The sequence below is a fragment of the Salmo salar genome, chromosome 25, assembly GCF_965601325.2.
Source record: "Salmo salar chromosome 25, fSalSal1, whole genome shotgun sequence".
Classification (NCBI taxonomy): domain Eukaryota; kingdom Metazoa; phylum Chordata; class Actinopteri; order Salmoniformes; family Salmonidae; genus Salmo; species Salmo salar.
The window spans coordinates 33283911-33299599 of NC_138315.1; positions in this window are offsets into that span (position 1 = coordinate 33283911).

Below are 15689 nucleotides of genomic sequence, written 5' to 3' on the forward strand. Positions count from 1 at the left end.
GCAGGACAGTTTCTCACAAAGTGACACTTTCTCCTCCATGCCTTGGTCTACACCAACCATCTGGTAGACAACTTAAGCATCCTAGACCTTCCGATCTGAAAACGCAGATAAAGAGGTTTCTGTCTAACCTCTGCTTGTTGGCCGTCATTGTAAATAATAATTTGTTCTTAACTAACTTGCCTAGTTAAATAAAGGTTCAATAAAAAAAGAGTGGATTCTAGAGATTATGTTAAATTCTATTTTAACTGAAATTGAGTTATTTTATCTTAAAAGGCCCATGATTTATTACTTCAATTCTGTAATTTGAGCAAAATGAGCATAATTTTACTTTGAGCAGATAGGCCTACTGCAGACTATAGGCCTACTGCACTGCACAATGAGCGGGCCCTATTTAGACTTCCCCTGTGTGGTGTGACTAAGAATCAAGTGGGAGAATAAACACACTAGTACATCATAATTAATCATCCTAGGTCTAGGATCCTAGGTCCTAGGTTTAGGATGCTTAATTACATGTGTATTTACACTGTAACAACTTTTGTAGTTAACTGTAACTACTCATAGTTACAATGTAATAAAAACATGTGCCTGGTTGTAATTGTGGTCTGTAATTACAGAACTGTAACAACAAATGCTTGTTACCATACTTATTACAATTGTGCAAATTTACACTAATTCACCAACTTAGTGTTTTGCTTCATCTGAGCTGCATCTGATTCATGAACAACTTTGACAAAGGTTGCAATCCCTTGTGGATGTACTGGGTGTCTGAGAGATTATAGCCTATAGGCTCTAATTACTGCCCATAAAATAAAGCATATCATCTGGGTCAACTTGGTTGAGCTAACGAAAGCAGATTTAATGCGAGTGTTATCCCACACCATTTCAAAGCACATGTGATGTTTGCCTAAGTACAATGTAATTACTAGTTGTTACACAGCATATAGCTAGTTAAAATGAAGTGCATCTTGAGGGGAACTTGTATGTGATTAATGTGTACTTATACAGTACATCCTGACAACCTGGCCCTCATTTTAAAGTTTCTGGAAGTGTGATCCAAGTGGGAGAATAAACACATAAAATACATCAAAGAATACACGCAATATTCACATAAGTAGAATGCAATTACTTGTTGTTACACAGGTTTTAGTACATTAAAGTGTATTTAGATGCCAGATGTGGAGGTCCTGGGCTGGCATGGTTACACAGGGTCTGCGGTTGTGAGGCCAGTTGAACGTACTGCCAAATTCTCTTAAACAACGTTGGCGGCGGCAGCTTATGGTAAAGAAATGAACGTTCAATTCTCTGGCAACAGCGCTGGTGGACATTCCTGTAGTCAGCATGCCAATTGCACACTCCTTCAAAACTTGAGACATAATTTTAAATGTTTTATTTATCTATTTGGCGTACCCCCGACGGCACTGCGCTTCACCATTTGGTGAATGACGGACTAATCTGGGTTTGGCGGATGCCAGGGGAACACTACCTGCCCCAATGCATAGTGCTAACTGTAAAGTTTGGTAGAGGAGGAATGGTCTGGGGCTGTTTTTCATGGTTCGTGCTAGGCCCCTTAGTTCCCTTGAAGGGCAATCTTAATGCTGCAGCATACAATGACATTCTAGACTATTCTGTGCTTTCAACCTTGTGCCAACAGTTTGGGGAAGGCCATTTCCTGTTTCAGCATGTCAATGCACCCTTGCAGAAAGCGAAGTCCATACAGAAATGGTTTGTCGAGATCGGTGTGGAAAAACTTGACTGATCTTCACAGAGCGCTGACCTCAACCCACTTCGAACACCTTTGGGATGAAATGGAAAGCCTGCGAGCCAGGCCTAATCGCCCAACATCAGTGCTTGACCTCAATAATGCTCGTGGCTGAATGGAAACAAGTCCCCGCAACAATGTTCCAACATCTAGTGGAAAGCCTTCCAAGAAGTGTGGAGGCTGTTATCACAGCAAAAGGGGGACCATTGCCATGTTAATGCCCATGATTTTGGAATGAGATGTTCGACGAGCAGATGTCCACATACTTTTGGTCATGTAGTGTATGTGTCATGACAGTGTTATGACCATATTATTACAGGCTATGACAAGTTATGTCAGCTGTTATGACATGGTTATGGCCGTGTCATAATGTGTTATGACGCTGGGTGTCAAGTAAATTAGTACTTTCAAGTACAGTAAAGATGCACTCAGACTTTTGTATAATTTCAGCCAGTAGTTTTGAAAGTGGTGCTCTTGAGCCAAAAGTGGTCCCCATTTTTTGTGTACTACGTTATCAAATATCAGTACTATGTCATCCATTTCGTATGATATGTTACATCCTGCAATTTTTTGGTGCAATTCGTATGATATGTTACGAATCCAATTCGTACTACGTGTTACAAATTTGTTGTGTTTAAGGTCCTACAGTGCATCTTTAAGTACCGGTACTTTAGTTTACATCACTGCCGATAGCATCCCAATACACCTTATTTCAGCCTGCACAAGCCTCGTGATATGTGTTAGCCAACTGAGAACCGATCTCATTGACACAACTCTGCTTGTTTACTAGTTTAACGACCTGGCTAACGCTGTCACTGCTGGCAAGTACTGAGCTAGCCTAGCTAGCTAGTAATGTTAAGTATACATACTTTTGTAATTGGTTAAATAGGATGACACGTAGAATTTAAAGCCCTGGCAATTCTATGGACATAGTTTACGGTTAGGTGTTTGTGCAGCATAGAGAGGCTCACCAGTTGCCATGTCATGTAATTACTTTGCATTCACTCACTGCTGCATGTATTTAATCTCAGCCAGGTAAATTGGTCCACAAGTGTAGTTTTGTTTTTTCTCTTTATCCTGTAGTTTTGAGAAGCATCCAGCTGCAGACGGTGCGTGCTGAGGACACCTGGTCAGCGAATGTCTCAGATTATATTTTTGTGTCTGTTGGTATTTGCTCATGGAGTGCCCTAACGCCTTGGGCTAAAGCTATAATCTGCCACTAGCACTTTGTCTCGGGCACAGCTAGTAGCTAGCTAACTTTGGTCTGCATTAATTAGCTCTGGTCCAGGGAGTAGCTAGTAGCTTGCTAGCTCTAGTCCACACTAGCACTGGTCAGAAGTCCTGGGGTCACTAACACCAGGTGAGGTGTGAAGACTGATGAAACATGAATTGACTAAATTAATGTTACTGTGTGAATTAATTGTCATGTTTGGATTGTTTCAAGATTTCCTACATTTTTATATGTTTTATTGTACTGTAAGTGCTATGGATTTATGTTACAGAGAAAGTGTTATTATGTTCGTCAGACGGCGGAGAGTTCAAAGAGGAGCAACACAGGGGCATGCTCGTATAATTTAGATTAGAGTTGTGATAATCAGATCCAATAATGTGTGTTGTTTTCATGCCTTTTGTTTTAATGTTTTGGGCCATGCAAGTGATGTTACAAACTATATTTCTCACATTTCTGAGTAATATTCCTTTAATTATTATTTGGTGAATTGTCTAATGGTTAATGTAATATATATAGGAAGCAACACTGATTGACAATAAATTTCACATGCTGTTGTGCAAATGGAATAGACAACAGGTGGAAATTATAGGCAATTAGCAAGACACCCCCAATAAAGGAGTGGTTCTGCAGGTGGTGACCACAGACCACTGCTCAGTTCCTATGCTTCCTGGCTGATGTTTTGGTCACTTTTGAATGCTGGCAGTGCTTTCACTCTAGTGGTAGCATGAGACGGAGTCTACAACCCACACAAGTGGCTCAGGTAGTGCAGCTCATCCAGGATGGCACATCAATGCGAGCTGTGGCAAGAAGGTTTGCTGTGTCTGTCAGCGTAGTGTCCAGAGCATGGAGGCGCTACCAGGAGACAGGCCAGTACATCAGGAGACATGGAGGAGGCCGTAGGAGGGCAACAACCCAGCAGCAGGACCGCTACCTCCGCCTTTGTGCAAGGAGGAGCAGGAGGAGCACTGCCAGAGCCCTGCAAAATGACCTCCAGCAGGCCACAAATGTGCATGTGTCTGCTCAAACGGTCAGAAACAGACTCCATGAGGGTGGTATGAGGGCCCGACGTCCACAGGTGCGGGTTGTGCTTACAGCCCAACACAGTGCAGGACGTTTGGCATTTGCCAGAGAACACCAAGATTGGCAAATATCGCCACTGGCGCCGTGTGCTCTTCACAGATGAAAGCAGGTTCACACTGAGCACATGTGACAGACGTGACAGAGTCTGGAGACGCCGTGGAGAACGTTCTGCTGCCTGCAACATCCTCCAGCATGACCGGTTTGGCAGTGGGTCAGTCATGGTGTGGGGTGGCATTTCTTCTCCATGTGCTCGCCAGAGGTAGCCTGACTGCCATTAGGTACCGAGATGAGATCCTCAGACCCCTTGTGAGACCATATGCTGGTGCGGTTGGCCCTGGGTTCCTCCTAATGCAAGACAATGCTAGACCTCATGTGGCTGGAGTGTGTCAGCAGTTCCTGCAAGAGGAAGGCATTGATGCTATGGACTGGCCCGCCCATTCCCCAGACCTGAATCCAATTGAACACATTTGGGACATCATGTCTCGCTCCATCCACCAACGCCACGTTGCACCACAGACTCTCCAGGAGTTGGCGGATGCTTTAGTCCAGGTCTGGGAGGAGATCCCTCAGGAGACCATCCGCCACCTCATCAGGAGCATGCCCAGGCGTTGTAGAGAGGTCATACAGGCACGTGGAGGCCACACACACTACTGAGCCTCATTTTGACTTGTTTTAAGGACATTACATCAAAATTGGATCAGCCTGTAGTGTGGTTTTCCACTTTAATTTTGAGTGTGACTCCAAATCCAGACCTCCATGGGTTGATAAATTGGATTTCCATTGATTATTTTTGTGTGATTTTGTTGTCAGCACATTCAACTATGTAAAGAAAAAGTATTTAATAGGATTATTTCATTCATTCAGATCTAGGATGTGTTATTTTAGTGTTCCCTTTATTTTTTTGAGCAGTGTATATAAAAAGAGCTGCAGTTGACCTTTAACAGTGACTATGGGATTGCAGCCCTTACCTTGAAGTTGCCCTGGCTGTACCTCTTTTCTGAGGTGTAGGCAAATCCCAGTGTGAGCACTTGGATGGAAACTAGCTGAGACTGACAGGGCTGAGACGGCTGCTTTTGTAATTATCTTTGGACCAATCACACCCTCTCACACAGTTGCCTGTCAATCAGCAATCAAGCTAATCGTCTGTCAGTCGATCAATCAATCAGTCTGCCATCTTTCTCCCTCTCCCCAGGAGAAGCTCAACTGGTTTTGCTTGACTCCTCACGTTCTCGTGGAATCCCAAACTATATGTGTAAAGTGTTAAAAATAAATTGAGCTGATTGTCCCATACGTTTTATAGATAAAGGATAAGGAGCATATGGTTTAGAAATGTGTCCATGCTTATCTCCTAAAGGAAACAACAGCCTATTCAAAGGAGGTTTAAGGATACACTTGAACTTCCTCGGCGGGAGGAGGCTATAGAGGAAAGGAGGGAACCTCGGCCAACCAGTCTATATCCCTGGCTTTGCGTGTGTACGTGCATGTGTACAGGTGCAGGTGTGTGTGTAAATGTATTTGTGCATCATTGTGTGAGCCTACTGTCACGTCCTGACCAGTATAAGGGGTTATTTGTCATTGTAGTTTGGTCAGGGCGTGGCAGGGGTGTGTTTGTTTTGTGTTGTTGGGGTTTTGGGGTTCTGTTCTATGTTTTGTATTTCTATGGTTTTTCTATGTTGTATATTTCTTTGTGTTGGTCTGGTATGGCTCTCAATCAGGAACATCTGTACATCGTTGTTGCTGATTGGGAGTCATACTTAGGTAGCCCTTTTTCACCTGTCGTTTGTGGGAAGTGGTATTTATTTATTTATTTATTTATTTTTTTTTTATTATTTTTTTTTTATTTTTTTGCATAGCTGTGTGTGTAGCCTGCAATACTGTGCGTCCGTTCGTTTTCTTGTTTTGTTCAGTGTTCAATAAAAGTAAAGATGAGCACTCAACCCGCTGTGCCTTGGTCTACTCCGTACGACACTCGTTACACCTACAGTACTTGCATGCTAGCATCAGTGTGTGTTATACATGTGTTGTGTGTGTGTGTTCGCTATAGGTGCAGATTGGGTTGCAAAGGGAAGGTATTTGGTAACTTTCATGGATTTTATGTAATTTATCACATGTGGTCTAGTGGCCTTTTTGGGTTTTTCAGATTGTCACAGGTGTCGGTAATTATTTCTGGCCCTCTGTGTGGCCTTATCACATGTAAAATATATAAAACAATAAAATAGAATGACAAAGCTGTAAAACACAACGAGACGTGAGGGACTATTCCCGGTAGGCCTGTCTGATTGGCCCTGCGTGGGCCACGCTCCTCAACTGGCTCTCTCTCGCTCTCCCACTTGCTCTCTCTCATTCTCACTCACTCACTCACACACACACACACACAACAGCCTCTGTCTTGAATGGATCGATCCAATATTGCAATATGTAAGGGGGAGGAAGAGTGACCCCATCCCTAATGTAATTTGTCTGGCATTTTTTCAGAACGTGACTGGTTATGTTCGTTCCGTGTTCTGTGTCTGCATGTTTTCCAAATAACTATTCTGAGTAGCCTCGTGGTCTCATAATGGAGAGAAAATGAAAAGGTGGTGTGGAGAAATTAAGAGAGAGACGGCAATGGTAAAGAACTAAGCCAACCTCAGCGTGAGCTCTGGTTGAACGACAAGAACCTAACAAAATTAGCATCGAATCTCAATGTGATTCATCGGATGGGGCCACAGTGTCTTCTGATCCCTCCTGTCTCAGCCTCCAGTATTTATGCTGCAGTAGTTTATGTGTCGGGGGGCTAGGGTCAGTCTGTTACATCTGGAGTATTTCTCTTGTCTTATCCGGTGTCCTGTGTGAATTTAAATATGCTCTCTCTAATTCTCTCTTTCTCTCTTTCTGTCTTTCTCTCGGAGGACCTGAGCCCTAGGACCATGCCTCAGGACTACCTGGCATGATGACTCCTTGCTGTCCCCAGTCCACCTGGCCGTGCTGCTGCTCCAGTTTCAACTGTTCTGCCTGCGGTTATGGAACCCTGACCTGTTCACCGGACGTGCTTGTTGCACCCTCGACAACTACTATGATTATTATCTGACCATGCTTGTCATTTATGAACATTTTAACATCTTGACCATGTTCTGTTATAATATCCACCCTGCACAGCCAGAAGAGGACTGGCCACCCCTCATAGCCTGGTTCCTCTCTAGGTTTCTTCCTAGGTTTTTGGCCTTTCTAGGGAGTTTTTCCTAGGGAGTCTTTCCTAGCCACCGTTCTTCTTTCACATGCATTGCTTGCTGTTTGGGGTTTTAGGCTGGGTTTCTGTACAGCACTTTGAGATATCAGCTGATGTACGAAGGGCTATATAAATACATTTGATTTGATTTGATTTGAAGGTGACGACCTACACTCCGGAAGGATGAATTTCGACTATACCAGCCAGAATATAGCATGAGCTTAAAGTATGGCATTTTGCTCTGAACTTTGAACTCTTATTCACTCCAGAAGTGATACCTCCTAGCCGTTGAGTTAGTAGCAGTTGCTAAATGTGGGTTAGGAGAGGACGGACAGAGTATCCATTCTACTACGCTCCAGTTCACCACTAGACATTCTTCAGAGGACCAGAGATCCAAAAAGGACAAACCGGCCTTCCATCGACGACCAATCTACCGAAGCGCAGCTCAGAGTAAATATTTATTGCTTTCTCCTTTTTCAAATGGGCGGTTATTTAGAATGCATAAGATTCTGTATTTACGATAGCATAGCTTCTCCCTTTGTTACTCAGTCTTCCCGCTCTTTCACTCAAACCCAACCCCCTCTCTTTGTGTAACCAGCCGTCGTATCTGTTCCGTCCACATCTATCACCCCACTGTTTAATTGCTATATTGTAATTATTTTGTCCCCATGGCCTATTTATTGCCTTACCGCCCTTATCTTACCTCATTTGCACACAATGTATATAGACTTTTTTCTACTGTGTTATTGACTGTATGTTTGTTTATTCCATGTGTAACTCTGTGTTGTTGTATGTGTCGAACTGCTTTGCTTTAACTTGGCCAGGTCGCAGTTGTAAATGAGGACTTGTTCTCAACTAGCCTACCTGGTTAAATAAAGGTAAAATAAAAAAAAAGATTGATATCATATCTGCAGCTGAACGCTTCTTGGGATTGAAGGATGTCGTAGGCGAGGAGCTGCACGGAATACTGGCTGGAGCAGTTCAGTCCTCTCAGGCTCCCGGATCTGTGTAGAGCTCTGCGTGAATTTGAATGACTGAGGAGTGGAAGGTACAGTACTATCTACATTGTATGTAGGCCTATAGTAGATATAACTACAAACTGCCTTTGCACTCAGTCGATTAGTGTAGTTGAGGGAGTCACAGAGTGTAAGTGCAGCCTGTAGCCTCCCAGTGGTTAGGGTTGAGTTTGACACTTGAAACATCCTATTTAATAACATGTCTAACAACTAATTAGAAGCTGTTCGTTTTCAATTGTGTGTGTGTGTGTGTGTCTGTGTGTGTGTGTCTGCGTGTGTGTGTCTGTGTGTGTGTGTGTCTGCGTGTTAACCTTGTCCCCAGGTGTGTATGGGTAGCTGTGTAGAAGGTGTGTGCCAGAGAAGAGTCTAAATGTCATGAGAACAGATGGTTGGGAGATGTTTAGATACAACAGTAGCAGCAACATATGGCAGACCAACATCAGTGCAGCCAAACCATTCACACAGACCTCAATAAATACTGACAGAAAGGACAGAAACAAAGAGTAAATAATTGGCAGCTCTTTACAAACTCAAAGGCAACCTACAGTAGACCATCTTGTGCTTTTATTTTATTTTCATAATAGTCAACACTTTTTCTTACGTAAGTAGACAGGCAAGTTTCTCAGAGGTCCAAAAAATGTAGTTTTCCATTGATTTAAAGCATGTGATACCCCGCCTTCCCTCATGCCACCTTAAGGAGGCCCTCTTGCGGAACAGGTGATGCAGGCTGGGGGGCAGGTGTGTGTAGCCCCCCTCTCCCATTTCCCCCAGCTGGATGAGGAAGACACTCATCTCACTGTGGTCCAGAGTCTGGTGGAGCCTGGTGGCCATGCTTGCCCTCCCGACCTCCCGACCTGAGCTTGAGCTGTGGGTCAGGATGATGTCATGACTGGCCTGCTCGGGTCAGGTTACCTTGGACCACAATCCTACAGAGAGATCTCTCACACCCACCAGAGGGGAAGAGATCGAGAGGTATGGAGATGGGGGGGTTTATGACACCTCACGCCCATTGTAAATCTAAGGCAGCAGACAAAATTCCTTTGTCCTCTCACTATGGAGAACCGGCCTCAGAACATTAACATGCTATAAATGGACTTTGGGAGGATAGGTTTCATCAGAAAATGGTGTTAATGACGATAGATAGAATATGAAAATATATTTCATTTTCAGTGTTATTAAAAGTTAAAGGACAACGTTATAACGAAAACATTGTAACTTTAAGAGTTGTCCTAGTATATGCTGGATGTTTGCATATTGTACGTTGTGTGGAAAATGTCCAGATCAAAGAGAATGTTTTGAAATGAAATGTGAAGTTAGTTGTCTAAATTGGATCTGAGTAAAATCCAGACCTTGCCTCGTAACTTGGTACGCCCAGAGAATTGCCCTAAAAGGCAGAAATGCCCATTTCTGACCCGAGGGTATAAAACTTGTGAGTTAAGAATTTACAACCAGACTAAGTGACCTGAGCTGCAGCCAAGGTCTGAGTAGTCAGCAACCCCAAAACGCAACACGAGGTTGAAGACAAGGAACCTTTTATCTATCTATTTTACTGATGAGTAGCTGCGTCTAAGAGGGTGAATTCAAGCAGGACCACCCGGTCACCTCTCTCCATCGAATCGTGTGTCTACACTGCTTTCATCCCTAGGCTGTGAGACCTGAGCTACAGGGCTGGCTGTTCTCAAAAGACCCCTTTCAGAACAAGAGCGAGGAATACAGACCACTAAGACAAAGGACATTGACATTGTGAGGACAACCAGAGAGTTACACCAGAGAAGTGCGTCATCCGAGAAGCCGAAACGGTCCATGCAGAGACCCCCTTCGGAGACCTTCAACACGTAATTACATCTTTATATTCTGACCCATAAGAGCAGCAGTTCGGGGCAAGGTTAGGGTTAAAATAAGCATAGCTGACAAATGCACCCAAGTGTATTTTTCTCTCGTGTATACTCTCTCTCTTTCTCTCTTTAAATCCCCATGTTGTGTAACACGTGTCATATTGTGTTGGCCGGAGCTGTTCGTTGTACTAAATTCTAATCAATAGCCTAGACTGTGTGTATGTGTATCTTATATTATAATTTTAGCTTGTTAGTAAATAAATAATCAACTCAATTGGTGTGGTACGAACTTATTGGTGGGACTCGGGTTTGTGCAGATTCACGGATTATGCGACGTTCAGAATGAGACTGTAGAGGAAATTGATTAATTAGCGACTGTTGTAAAATCGATATTCTGATAGACTTTGAGTTAATTTGGGAAATAGTCAAATCAAACTTTACCATGGTGCCCCAGGTTAATGAGTTAATAATTACCTGATTCATTTAATCACATAATTATGAACCATTAATCATTCGATGAGCAGCAATCAACACAATCAATACAACGTCACAAAAATGACCACCAGCCTCTTGCTCGGCTGCATACATCAGCCTCCAACAGTCTGGGTACACAACAGAGGAGTGGAAGAAGTTGATGTTTTTAACAGTTTATTACTGTTTATTACTCTCCACGGAAGAGGAGAGCCACACACTTGAACTCTGACTGGAGGTCCTTGATAATCATGGTGTCTATGGTCAGGATAGCCATGAAGATACTCTGCCTTGAAGATATCTCCACACCTCTACTAGAACTTGAAATGCCAATGACCTCACGATACGATATTATCATGATACTTAGGTGCAAATATGATATGTATTGCGATTCTCCCGATTCTATATGTATTGCGATTTGATAGTGATTTTATTGCGATTCGATGTTCCAAACATATTGCTCACCATATGTCTGCTGCAGAGGGACAAGAGAAAGCCATGAGAAAACGAGTTTTGATCAGTCATGGAAATAAATAGCTGAAAATAAATTGTCTCTCTATTTAAAAAGAAGATGTAGAACAAGCTTTGAAGCAAAAATACTGGAGTTTTGGTGCAAAAGTACATCAAACTAGAGAAAAGATATTATCAAAACGATACAATATATCAGGGTCTCAACTTTGGTTCTAGAAGTGGGGGCGACAATACCTGGCAGGGGGTCCTCCCTCAGAATTTCTTTGGGCATCTAAAGCTCATTTCCTGCATTTCTACTAGGGCTGTCCCCAACTAAAACAAATCTTGGTCCACCAAGAGTAGTCTTTTAACTAGATACATAATTAATAGCTTCAATTGATTAGTAAAATTTCTCAACATATATTACAGACAGAAATACTCCTCAACACTGCCTCAGACGATACCGAGGGTGAAGAAGCCGGATGTGGAGGTCCTGGGCTGGCGTGGGTACATGTGGTCTGCGGTTGTGAGGCCGGTTGGACGTGCTACCAAATTCTCAAAAATTATGTTGGAGGTGGCTTTTGGTAGAGAAAGGTACATTAAATTATCTGGAAACAGCTCTGGTGGACATTCCTGCAGTCAGCATGCCAATTGCACGCTCCCTCAAAACTTGAGACATCTTTGGCATTGTGTTGCGTGACAAAACTGCACATTTTAGAGTGGCCTTTTATTGTCCTCAACACAAGGTGCACCTATGGTATGATCATGCTGTTTAATCATATTCTTTATATACCAGACCTGTCAGGTGGGTGGATCATCTTAGCAAATAAGAAAATCTCACTAACAGTGATGTAAACAAATTTGTGTGCAAAATTTGAGAGAAATACACTTTTTGTGCATATGGAACATTTCTGGGTTCTTTTCAGCTCATGAAACATGGGACCGGCGCTTTACATGTTGCTTTTATATTTTTGTTCAGTATATAAGTCTTTGTATCTCAAAATCATTGTCTGGTTAATCTACATTCTATCTACAGAAAATTACATTTATATAAATCTAAACAGTCCCGAGCTCACTGGCACAGGAAACTGAGGGCCCAGAATATTTTATACAATGTTGCAAGTTCGCAAGTGCAAGCTTGGGCTGGACCCAAGTTAGTAGTTGACACAATATTTAAAGTTTGTTGCAGACAGGCCATATGTAGCCAATGTGATTAATAGATATTTATTTTTATCAGGATAATTTCTACCTGCAGGCTGCAATGTTTTTATTTGTTGGCTTTATGTAGGCTATTTTTACATAGTTGGCAATGGCAATAAAAGTTACTTTTTTGGTTCGTATCATTTTAATTTAGATTTGGATAGAATTTTGATTAACCACATGACAATGATTTTGAGATATGAAGACATTATGAATTAAATGAAACTGTTTCCCAAGAAATGGTAAGATAAATTGGCATTCAACATTAGAAAGGTTGCTGACTCCTCGTGTAACCTATTACCGGCAACTTCAGGAGAGTAATGGCAGAATCTGCAAAAGCCAGCAGGAGCGGGAGGAGGATAGTTGGGTCAGGTTATGTTGTTCTTTTTCTGGTTATTTTGATCTCTGGCGCCCTCTTGAGGCAGTTGTCTTATTTCATCAAACCGTAATCTTAAAGCATCAGACAAGCTCAATGAATATAGGTGATTTTCACTACTCTCTACAGTAACAAATACACACAGAACATTCACACATTCATTAATTATCAATAGCAAATCTGAGGTGTTGTTTTCACATTCTGTTGCCTTCTTCTAAAAAACAAGGGTGTATGTGTGCCTGCATGCATGTGTGCATTCATGTGTGTGTACCATAGAGAACGATAGACTCTTTTTATCTGTCCCATTATGGCGTCTGTGACTTCACAATTCAACTTCTTAGTGGTGCCTATAAAGAATGAGAGATACTGTGAAGATGACTCCTACCGAGGGTGACTCCTCTCCCTGTTCGGGTGGTGCTCAGCGGTCGTCGTCACCGGCCTACTAGCTGTCACGTCCTGACCAGTAAAGGGGTTATTTGTTATTATAGTTTGGTCAGGACGTGGCAGGGGGTATTTGTTTTATATGGTTTGGGGTGTGTGTGTATGTAGTGGGGTGTTTGATTTATGTATTCCGGGGTTTTGGTCATTGTTCTATATTTGTATATTTCTACGTCTGTTCTAGGGTGTTTAGATCTGTGTTTAGGTAATTGGGATTGGGGCCTTCAATTGGAGGCAGCTGTCTATCATTGCCTCTGATTGAAGGTCCTATAATTAGGAATGTGTTTGTTATGGGAATGGTGGGAGGTTGTTCTTTGCACTGCTGTGTTTTGCCTGCACGACTGTTAGTTAGTTCGTTCATTGTTTTGTTTATTTAAGTGTTCACAAATAAAAAGTGAAAATGAGCACTCAACCCGCTGCGCCTTGGTCCACTTATTACGACGACCGTGACACTAGCTGCCACCGATCCCTTTTTCCCTTTCTGTTTGTTTTGTCTAATTAGTTTCACCTGTTTTCATTTAGGCTTGTTAGTTGGGCTATTTAAGCCAGTAGGCCCGCCTGTTCTTTGTGCGGGGTTAAGGATCCTTCCACTGTGTTCTGTGTGGTGGATAGCATATTTTGGGCGTTTGTATTTTGGTGCGCCCGGCTTTTTGGGCGAATTACTTTTGTGCGTAATAAAGCGCTAAATTGAACTTTCTGTCTCCTGCGCCTGACTCCGCACCCACTACGCCCAGACCATTACACAAACCAAATCAAGCACAAATATTTGAAAGCGTTTGAGCCAGGTGTGCTCCCTACTGAGGTCAGTGGTATCTGTGCTTCTGGCTTTAGGCACGTTGTCTGAGGAGGATGGGAGGCGGAGGGAGCTGAAGGAGACTAATACACAGAAAAGATAGATACATTTACATTTACGTCAATTAGCAGACACACTTATCCAGAGCGACTTACAAATTGGTGCATTCACCTTATGATATCCAGTGGAACAACCACTTTACAATAGTACATCTATATCTTTTTTTGGGGGGAGGGTAGGGGGGGGTTAGAAGGATTACTTAATCCTATCCCAGGTATTCCTTAAAGAGGTGGGGTTTCAGGTGTCTCCGGAAGGTGGTGATTGACTCCGCTGTCCTGGCGTCGTGAGGGAGCTTGTTCCACCATTGGGGTGTCAGAGCAGCGAACGGTTTTGACTGGGCTGAGCGGGAACTGTGCTTCCGCAGAGGTAGGGAGGCGAGCAGGCCAGAGGTGGATGAACGCAGTGCCCTTCTTTGGGTGTAGGGACTGATCAGAGCCTGCAGGTACGGAGGTGCCGTTCCCCTCGCAGCTCCGTAGGCAAGCACCATGGTCTTGTAGCAGATGCGAGCTTCAACTGGAAGCCAGTGGAGAGTGCGGAGGAGCGGGGTGACGTGAGAGAACTTGGGAAGGTTGAACACCAGACGGGCTGCGGCGTTCTGGATGAGTTGTGGGGGTTTGATGGCACAGGCAGGGAGCCCCGCCAACAGCGAGTTGCAGTAATCCAGACGGGAGATGACAAGTGCCTGGATTAGGACCTGCGCCGCTTCCTGTGTGAGGCAGGGTCGTACTCTACGAATGTTGTAGAGCATAAACCTACAGGATCAGGTCACCGTCTTGATGTTAGCGGAGAACGACAGGGTGTTGTCCAGGGTCACGCCAAGGCTCTTAGCACTCTGGGAGGAGGACACAATGGAGTTGTAAACCGTGATGGCGAGATCATGGAACGGGCAGTCCTTCCCCAGGAGGAAGAGCAGCTCCGTCTTGCCGAGGTTCAGCTTAAGGTGGTGATCTGTCATCCACACTGATATGTCTGCCAGACATGCAGAGATGCGATTCGCCACCTGGTTATCAGAAGGGGGAAACGAGAAGATTAATTGTGTGTCGTCTGCGTAGCAATGATAGGAGAGACCATGTGAGGATATGACAGAGCCAAGTGACTTGGTGTACTTTTGGATACTTTTAAAAAGTGTTTTGACGAACATGTTATTCATGATTGTGGCTGCTGCAAGTGCCACTCGAGATAAGCGGGTTGCTTGTATTTCCACATTTGCGATTGTATTTGTAAAATTGCTGACCCTGCAGCTACAGTATGTTGGACGAGGTCTCTATCTCAGTAAAGATTAAATCAATTGCTGAGCAGACTTGACAGAGCAGTCATTAATCCACAGCCTACTTACCTTGGACCTTTAGTCCCCTGGATGCAGAAGTGGTGAGAACCTTCCCACTGTGCTCCCACAGGCACACACACACACAAATGGGTAGATGCCCTCATCTGCTTTGGAAACACCGTACACCCACAGATAACTCTCACACTCATTTGGAATTAAAGACAAAACAGCAGACAAACTTTTAAAGCAGAGCTTGATGATGAGTTGGGTGTTAGTGCTGGGCTACAACAAAAACACACGCAACCCTTAGGAGCTTTAGGACAGGAGTTGAGAACCAATGGTACATCGCTTGTGTTAGTATTCTGGTTAAGTTTCCTTTCCCATCCTGACTTAGTTGTTCCACGAGGGTCAGGACATGGGATAGCGATGCTGTCTGCTAGCTCTGAGATATCGCTGAACAGGACCGAGTTGTTGAACGGTTGGGCTTTGACCACAATCACCTCTG